Raw genomic sequence first — 8,372 nt, 5'->3', positions numbered from 1 at the left:
CTCTAATTTCTGAGGCCAGCCTGGTCTGCAGAGCAAGTTTCAGGATAGCCAAGTTTAGGCAGTGAAGGCAACCATCAAAAACAGAAAGCTGGTGAAGATGTAATTTGAACAAGGGGGCCATGTTCCAACTCCAGCAAGCAGCAGGACTTGGCAGCTGTGGCCACATGCTTCTGACTTTAGAGTCAAGGATAGAAGAAGGAGGTTATGGAATCTTCCTCTGCTACTAAGGAAAGCAGATGAGTCCAGACATGTCTCAGGCATGTCCCTGAAGGGAGGTCTAGACAGGCCATTTTGTGTAGCTATAAAGGTGAAGCCTGGATTGCCTTGGAGACTCCAAGATGTTGGAGATGCCAGAGCCTTAGGTTACTTGCTGAGGAGAGCTGTGAACAAGGAGTGGAACCACAATGGACTGAATCTCTGAAAATGTAAGCTAACCCCAATTAAATGTTTTCCTTTATAAGAATTGCCATAGTCATGGTGTCTCTTCACAGCAATAGAAACCCTAAGACGTCCACATAGTAGGATATTATTAAGACATGAAAAGGAATGGGGTTCTCATATATGATGCAACATGAATCTACTTGAAAAGATTATGCTAAGGCAAAGGTGGCAGCTGTAACAGATAATATACAATGGGTTCGGAGATCCTCTCTGCCCCCACCCCCATAGACAGGTAGTTTTTCCCAGCACTCACCACATGCCCACATGACCCTGTCTGATCTACATGCTTGGGCTTGGGCTCTGGCTCATGCACAGGTCTCTGTCCAACAGCACTCATCCTTTTCCTTACCTGTCTGGACTGCAGTGCTATGCTTTTCTGCTCCTTTTTCAGGTCCATTGTGGACAAAGATATAGTCCTGAAACTCAACAATGACCTAAGCATCTGTTGAATCCTCCACTCTGTGCAGTAGTACCTCAATATCAAACTAACTGACAGTGTCACTGACCCTAAGAAACATTGTCACATGTTATCAGAGAAGAGCTATTTAATCCTGGGCTCAGGTGTCCACTCCCTGCAGAGGCCAGTAAACAAGGTGGACATGTGGTTGTTACAGGATGCATCAAGCAAGAAGGGAAGCCCTGTACTACAAACAGTGGTGCTCCACTTCCCATTGGTGACATAACTTCATGGACTAACTAAGGACTCCCCTGCCCAATGCCTGAGGTGTGTTCTGTTACTGATGATGCCTGTTTTCCTTTTTAATTGACTGAATAAGAGAAAAAAATAGAAGCAGCTGTCCTCTGTTAGAAACAGGTTGTTAAGAAAGCTGGGGACCAACAAATCTTTCTCAATCCCCAAAATCTGCTGATCTCACTCATTCCCTGGGGGTGGTAGGAGTTTTCGGGATCTTCCCAGGGTAGTATATGACACATTTTGGGGATAGAAAGAGTAATAGTTTCTTTTCTTGGGAGGGGAGGTGCAATGTGAGATGGGGTCTCTGTAGATACCTCTGGCTATCCTGAAACTTATTCTGTAGAGCAGATTTGCCTCAAACTCACAGGGATCCACCTACCACTGCCTCCCAAGTACTGGGATTAAAGACATGGGTGGGCCACCACTCTCAGCAGTAATTGTTCTTAAAGTAGGAGTTAGAGAAGTGAGCAACAAGTAAATGGCATACAGTTTGTTTTTTATCCCCCTTCCTCCCTCCCTCCCTCCTTTTCTCTCTCCCTCCTTCCTCACCCTCTCCAAGGTCTGTAGACAGACTGGCCTCTTTCTCCAGCTCTTGAGTGTTGGAAGGCATGCACCACCATGCCCAGACAATATTTTCTTTTAAGGTAAATTTGAGTGTGATGTTATTAGTGAACATACTTTTTAAAAAGAGAAAGAAAGAAAGTCACTATATATTGGCCTTGATGTCTCAGCTAGGCTCAGCAATTAAAGCAAAGAGGCTCAGTCTATACCCCGCCACCCCCCCAAAAAAATTGGCACTCTGGAAAAACTGAATGGTCTGAAGCTGGCATAAACTTACTCATCCTGGGGAGCCACAGTACATAAACTAGGAAGTCATCAGTTTGAAGGGACTCTGGAAACTGGGTTAAGACAAGATACTCTTACCATCTTCCTATGTTACTTTTGTCTCTGGAAAATACATCATTTGTTCACTCACCAAACTTTTGTGGAATTTCAGTTTTCTATAAAATACTTTATTTGGGATGGTGGTAATAAATAGATGTTGTTGGTTGTTTTTTACTCTTTTGGGGGTCCCACCATTCAGCTCCCAAATAAATCTCCCACAGAGGCTTATTCTTAATTATGAATGCCTGGCTTTAGCTTGGCTTGTTTCTAGCCAGCTTTTCTTACCTTAAATGATCCTGTCTAAGAGACAGTTGTGTAGCTGGGTTTGTTTGAGGGGCCCTTGGCAGTGGGAGCAGAATCTATCCCTGGTGCATGAGCTGGCTTTCTGGATCCAATTACCTATGGTGGGACACCTTGCTCACCCTTGATGCAGTGGGGAGGAGCTTGGTGCTGCCTCAACTGAATATACCAGGCTTTCCTGTCCCCCCATGGGAGGACTTACCCTTTTGGAGAAGGGGATGGGGGACAGGTTAGAGGGGAAGTGGGGGGGCAAGTGAGAGGAGGGATGAGAGGAGAATCTGTGGTTGGTATGTAAAATGAATAAAAAAATTAAATAAAAAAACTTTAAAAAATTATTCCATCTACCTTTTGCCTCTGGGCTTTTTCTTACTCTATTCTTGTATACCTTTTTTTGTTTCTTACTCTGTGGCTTGCTATGTAGCTGGGTGGCTGGCCCTTGGAGTCCTCCTCCTTCTCTGGCTACTTCTTCCTTTTTTCCCTCCGAGATTTCTCCTTCTTTTTATCCTCTCTGCCTGACAACCCTGCCTATCCTTTCTCCTGCCTTGCTATTGGCTGTTCAGATCTGTATTAGACCATCAGGTGTTTTAGATAGGCACAGTAACATTGCTTCACAGAGTTGAACAAATGCAAAATAAACAAAAGTAATACACCTTAAAATAATATTCTGCAATACAAATACAAATGGGGCTCTGGAAACTCCCTGACAGGTAGATGGGCATATTAGTAACCTCCATAAAAGCCAAGAACTAGATCTGAGATTCTATAAATAAGGTCAGATGAAAGTCACCTTCTGAATAAAAACATCAACATAAAATAGATGAACTTAGCCATGTGGAGAAGATACCTAACAGATGGTTTCTAACCATGCTCTACATTGATATACTTAGAAGTCCCATGAGACAAAGGCCGGCCTGCAGATGGAGAGGCTGTGTTCCAGATTCAGGCTTTATTCTTGGCAATGGTTATCATTAGGAAAACTTTTCCATGAGAATTAGCCTGAATGGGCTTTCTACAGCCCTGTCTTTGGCTCCTGTTTTACCAGGGACTTCCTGTCTTCTGACTTGTCATTTACTGTCTTTTGTCTCTGCTATCTGATTTTGGTCACATTACCAGCAACTCCTTGGCTTCTGGAAGTGGGCTTTGCCACCTTACACAGATTTTTGCAGCCACCCACTCCCTAATTGAACTTGTGTCTGCCCCTCACAGCCCCTCCAGGTCTTTCTCTGTCCTCTGCTGCATGTGGCACAATGAGGAAGCCTGCTCATGTAAGTAGTCCTTAAATAAGAGTCAACCACCCAATTATTTGCTCTAAGATTAATGATAGCTCTAGAGCAAGATAGTCTACATGGCGTGCAAAAATAAACATGACTGCAGCTCCACAGAGTGACCAGAGTGGTAGTAATTTCACCTCTGGCCCATATGCCCTGGAAATTTGGGCAAACATGAGAATGGTCCTGTCAGGCAGCTCTAGCTGTTCTAACCATCTGACCCTTGTGGTCTGATTCTTGTGTTCACCAAGCAATTAATTATTCAATTGAGGTCACTTAGCCTCCTAGGTAATCTTTTCTCCAAGGCAAAGTAGCATTGTTCAATTCATGTTCTAACTCAGCACTCTACCTCTGAGCTACACCTCCAGTCTGCTGTTCCATTGCTTGCCATAATTTAATAAATAAGTGTCTAGCCTTTAGTCATTTTGTAGTCCCTGAATCTTAGTCTCTGAACCCAACACTAGCTAAATAAAATCCCTGCTCCTAGATTCTTTCAAGCAAATCCCCTTGCCTGTGAGGCTCCATTGGAAAAACCTACTGGCGAACCTTTCTGAAGATTCTATCAAATGTGATCAACTGTCATTTCATTTAAAAAAATATTCTTTACTAGAGTTCAAATGAAATGCCAAGAGAGGTAGACCCCAGAGTGATTAGCATGCCTTCATGTAAAGGGAATTCATAGTCAAAAGATATCACAGAGGAAGTATGTGAGCCTTTAAAGGGTTTTTATTTAGTTTGAAAATCCTTTTTCTAATTATAAAAGTCATATGGGTTTAATGTTAGAAACTTTGGGGAACATAGAAACATAGAAAAGTATAATTAGGAGAAAATGATAAAAATCTAGAAAGCTGAAGAAAGCAGGAAAAATCTTGACAAATGTTCTTTCCTGAAGTCTTGCAATCAGGGTTTTAGACATTGGCTGTACAAGGTCAATTGCACCCAGACATGACATTCATTAACATATTAAAGTAGGCTAACTCAGCATTCAGGCAAACACTTAAGTTTTGAATTTATGAGATTCTAGATTCACACCTTTAATCACAGTTTTTTTCAAGTTTCAGTCCATACATATATGCTTGCATCAGAACCACCTCAGGCAACTTTGAAAATGAAAATTGCTGGGACCCCCTGAAGATCTACTGAATGAAAATCTCTGGGTGTAGGATGAACAGTCTATATCTGAATATACTCCTTGGGTGATTCTTATGCACACTGGAGTTTGAGAACCACTGGAAGAAAGCTACTGGGGATGGTGAAAATAGATGGTATGAATGTGGTTATCTTAAAGCCTGTCTGAAGCAATCTGGGTAATTGTGGATGGGTAGTGGGAATGAACACTGGTACAATCACTCTAGAAAATGGAGGACCCGGCTATTGAGATGGCTCTGCCAATTAAGGCAACTGCCACCAAGCCTGATGACTTGAATCTGATCCTTGGAACCTATATGATAGAAAGAGAGAACCAACTCCCAGAGGTTGTTCTCTGTCCTGTGTGTGTGTGCTATGGTGGGCAGACACATGTACGGGTGGACAGACAGACAGACAGATACACACACACACACACACACACACACACACACACACATACACACACACTTGTACATATGAAAATGTAACAAAAAATAATTTTTAAATAGTAAGGCTGACAGTTCATTTAAAAATTCAACGTGAAATTAGCATATGATCTTGTAATCCTATTTATAGATATATACACAAGAACTAAAATCCAAGTCTGAAGAGATATCTGTACAGCCATGTTCATAGTAGCATTATTCACAATATCTGAAAGGTGCAAGCAAGCCTAAGTCGGTGAGATGGCTCAGAGGATAAAGGCACTTTCTGCACAAACCTGAGGCCCTGATCCTGATCCACGGACGTCACAGACAAATGAAAGAACTGACTCCCCAAAGTTGTTACAAAGGAGGGAACAGCGGGTTCAGAAAAGGAGCTGATGCAGAGTTATTTTTCAGAATGAGTTTTATTAGAAGAGAGGGTCTTTTAACTACGGTTGTCTCAAAGGCCAAAGATGATCCTTTCTTGAAATAGGAAAATAATTAGGAGATATAGAGTGTCATACCAAAGACAACATAGTGGAGATTTGAAGGGAGAACGAGCTTTTTCTTTAAAATCTGAGAGGGGCTGCATTTGGAGAGATAGGAGCCTGAAACAGAGGAGGGGCCTTCAAGTCCAGACATGGGCTCCATTAGGAGAGCAAGCCATCATGTATAGCATGATAAGACATGTAAAGGAAAACCTCCAAATACATGATCAAAGAATATTTCTGACTCTTACAATTTCCAGAAAGGGTAGGAAGTCTTCAAACCATGTGATATAGTCTCTTCTGGCCTATGTGACCCCTGACATGAAGGCTTGTGCTAGGCAGACCATAATTCAAAGTTACTTTGGTCCCTGGCAGCAGAGGGGACAGGCTGGGTTTTCTTCTCCTGCCTAGCAGGCCTCCATGCTCTAACAGTTACCTATCTTCTTCGTGTCAAGAGACAGACTCCATGGGGGTGGGGCTAACTTCTGGGAGAGACAGAGCCAGGTAGTAAATCCATGATCTAACAATTGTCCTCTTATCTCCACACACCACAGCCACACTCACACAACACACACACACACACACACACAGAGAGAGAGAGAGAGAGAGAGAGAGAGAGAGAGAGAGAGAGAGAGAGAGAGAGAGAGAGAGACGGAGAGAGACAGGAAAAAATAACAGAACAAAGCAATAAAAATTAATTTTTAAAAAAACAAGTACTCACCAATGGGTGAATAAACAAAATATGGTGTACACACACAGGAATGTTTTTCAGCCTGAAGAATGAACATGAGTTGAGTGATTGTTACTCAAGATTAGAAGGAGTAGAGGGCTTAGGAGGAAGGATATAGGCTGGCCAAGAGTTGTCAAGTTACAATGACATAGGAGTAAGAAATTAATTCTAGTATACTATTTCACAGTGGGGTTTTACCAGTACCAATAATGTATTGTATATTTCAGAAACACTGCAAAAACAAAGATTCTGAATGTTGTCCCATGAAGAAATGATGTCTTTGAGAAAATAGTTACATTTAACTTAGTTTAAGCATGACACAATGTTTACAAGTTCCAAAATAAAATATGACACAGTACTATACACAATTAATGATTTTTCTCTGAAAATAAATATTAATTAAAAATTCAACACTTGCCTAACATCAGCAGAGGGTAAGAGTTGTATGAGGTGATAAACTCTCCCTCCCCAAGTGTAGGAGGTAAGTTTGCATGGTGTTAAAGCAGTGCTCTCAACCTGTGGGTTGTGTCCCCTTGGGTCACAGATCAGATATCCTGAATATCAGATGTTTACATTACAACTCATAATAGTAGCAAAATTACAGTTATGAAGTAGCAAAGAAATGATTTTATGGTTGGGGGTCACCCCAACCACAACATGAGGAACTGTATTAAAAGGGTCACAGTACTAGGAAGGTTGAGAACCACTGTGTTAAAGGAACCTTGCTGTGATCAAGTTTCTGCTAGTCAACATTTATTGATTGATTGGTTGATTTTTTTGGGTGAGGGGTGGGGGGGAGTTTCGAGACAAGGTTTCTCCACGTAGTTTTGGTGCCTGTCCTGGATCTTACTCTGTAGACCGGGCTGGACTTGAACTCACAGAGATCTGCCTGGCTCTGCCTCCCAAGTGCTGGGATTAAAGGTGTGCGCCACCACTGCCCAGCTCAACATTTTGAATTAAAATTACCATAGTGAAAACCTTTTTGCACACGATAATGGGGCTTTAAGTGAAATCAGCCAGGAGGCAGATCCAATCACTCGCTCTCCAGTTTACAAAACAGACCATTCAATGAGAAAAGACTGATGACCCTATAGAAAAAAATCAGCATAATATTTGAAAACTTTGCTCAAATTCTTTTTTGATAAAAGAAGTGCAAACTCTGAGAGATCATTTGTTCTCTCTCAAATTAGTAAAGATGAAAAGTGTGGAACCTTTGAGATGGCTCAGGGTACTTGCTCCCAAACCTGTTGATCTACAATACTTAGTGTCTACATGGTAGAAGAGCTGACCCCTGAGAAGAGAAGACTAACCTCTAACCTACACACACACACACACACACACACACACACACACACACTACGGCAAACCTACTCATACATGCTCACATGAGCTGGAGCACACAGAGAAAAATAATTTTTTTAAAGACGTGTGATAGGCAGTAGTCCTATATGTTGTTGCTGAAAAAAGTTTTTATATGAGTGGGTATTGTAATTTTTAAAAATAATTGTATTGGGGCCAGTGATATGGCTCAATAAATATAGGCACTTGCTACTAAGACAGACAACCTGAGTTCAATTCCCAGAACTCACATGCGGGAGGAAAGAACCAGCTCTCACAAGATGTCTTCGGACCACCACAGGCACAGTGACTTCTGTGCCATCCTTCTCTGCCCACACACAAATAAACGTAATAAATTTATTACTGTTATCATTACTATCAGTAGTAGTAGTAGTAGTAGTAGTAGTAGTAGTAGTAGTAGTAGTAGTGTGAAGTGCCATGGCATATATGGAGGCCAGAGGACAAGGTTGAGAAGTTAGGTTGTCTCCTTTCTACTTTATATAGGTTCCAGGGATTGAACTCAGGTTGTTAGGCTTAAACAGTAAATGCCTCTACCTGATGAGCCATTTGACAAAAGATAGTTTTTTGAAGAAAGTTTGTCAATGTTATCAAAACATTAAGTGCGATAAAATAGACTCAGTAATTTTACATTTAGGAATACTTTATTATATAATA

The 8,372-nt window shown here is 41.5% G+C and overlaps 1 pseudogene; it reads left to right on the top strand.

Annotated features, from left to right (window-relative positions):
* The first annotated feature begins 809 nt into the window (after positions 1 to 809).
* LOC143271097 (U6 snRNA-associated Sm-like protein LSm2 pseudogene) lies at positions 810 to 1,124 on the top strand (annotated as a pseudogene).
* The last annotated feature ends 7,248 nt before the right edge of the window (positions 1,125 to 8,372 follow it).

This window comes from Peromyscus maniculatus, chromosome X, assembly GCF_049852395.1.
Source record: "Peromyscus maniculatus bairdii isolate BWxNUB_F1_BW_parent chromosome X, HU_Pman_BW_mat_3.1, whole genome shotgun sequence".
Lineage (NCBI taxonomy): Eukaryota > Metazoa > Chordata > Mammalia > Rodentia > Cricetidae > Peromyscus > Peromyscus maniculatus.
The sequence above is the reverse complement of the archived record's forward strand: the minus strand, read 5'-3'. Positions and strand labels throughout refer to the sequence as shown.